The sequence below is a fragment of the Dipodomys merriami genome, unplaced genomic scaffold (genome assembly GCF_024711535.1).
Source record: "Dipodomys merriami isolate MVZ:Mamm:240054 unplaced genomic scaffold, mDipMer1.0.p SCAF_248, whole genome shotgun sequence".
Taxonomy (NCBI): domain Eukaryota; kingdom Metazoa; phylum Chordata; class Mammalia; order Rodentia; family Heteromyidae; genus Dipodomys; species Dipodomys merriami.
Window position 1 is genome coordinate 1,635,924 of NW_027203915.1, and position 1,215 is coordinate 1,637,138.

Genomic DNA, 1,215 nt, shown 5'->3' on the forward strand with positions numbered 1-1,215 from the left:
ATTTGTGAACATAATGAATGCTGCTGTAGTTTGATGTTAACTGTTATTTTTATCTTTGTAGAACATATTCGATACTATGGTAATTTCTTTCCTTTTCTGTATGCCTGAAACTCATGTGGCAAAGGAAGACTCACTGCTCTAAAGTATAGACCTAAAAGTTATTTCCAGCTTCTCCCTTTCCTCAGTGCTCCCACAGTCATCAATATTCCTGTGGCTCATTTTTTTCAGCCTATGCCTTTATCACCCCCACCATCAGCCAGGTGTTCAACTGCCGTCTCCTGGAAAGAAATCTCTGCCTCCACTCTGACCTCAAACCCAATTTTCCCACCCCATCCATTGTCACCTCCACCAATACAGAAACAATAACAAATCTTTATTATCCTAAGACATAGTATCACTTCTCCTTACCTTTACACCTCAGTAGGTTTACTTCAGGCTCTGTTAAATATCTCACAATATCTCCTTAAACTACAAAACTGCTCTGCATACTAAATGAGTTCCTTACATATGGACTAAGGAGACAAACAATAATCTCTTAGGAGATATTAAAGTATATATAGGCATTTCTTTATATTCTAAGTGGTCCCAAACTTCTAGAAATTGAGAGTTTGGCTCTACATATTTGATTATTCCTTTTCTTGCCATATAGCCATACATTTGGAATATTTTAAAATATGGAATGCTTCAGCAATTTGTTTGTCATCCTTATACAGGAGACATGCTAATCTCTGCATCATTTCAATCTTAGTATACAGTATATGTTGCTGTAGCAAGTACTTGATATTGCTTTCTATTGCCTTCAGCATGTTGATGCTCTAGCCAGCCCTTCTTTACTGTTTCTACAATATGCAGCAATGGATTCTACAACAAATATAATCAAATAAATATAATCTCTAATAAATGTAATTATTCCATATTATATATTACATTGTTATATATTAATGTAATTACTAATATGTATTTGATTATAGTTTACAAGAGAATAAGTAACAGCAAAACTGTTAAGGCTGTGGCCCATGGGAGCACTTGTTCACTTTGCAGACGCCCATCCCTAAAATAATATAAACTAGTCTTCTTTCCTCTCTTCCCAGCATTACTATGTGTTCACTGATGATTATTTAATAAATGAAGTGACCTAAGAATTCTAACCAAATCTACAATTTTATCAGCAATTCACCTTTATATTATCCCAATAAACCAAGACAGGAAGAGATG

At 34.6% G+C, this 1,215-nt stretch overlaps 1 pseudogene; it reads right to left on the reverse strand.

The window, feature by feature from the left end:
• Nucleotides 1-668: 668 nt before the first annotated feature.
• Nucleotides 669-766, reverse strand: LOC138836066 (U6 spliceosomal RNA; annotated as a pseudogene).
• Nucleotides 767-1,215: the final 449 nt, after the last annotated feature.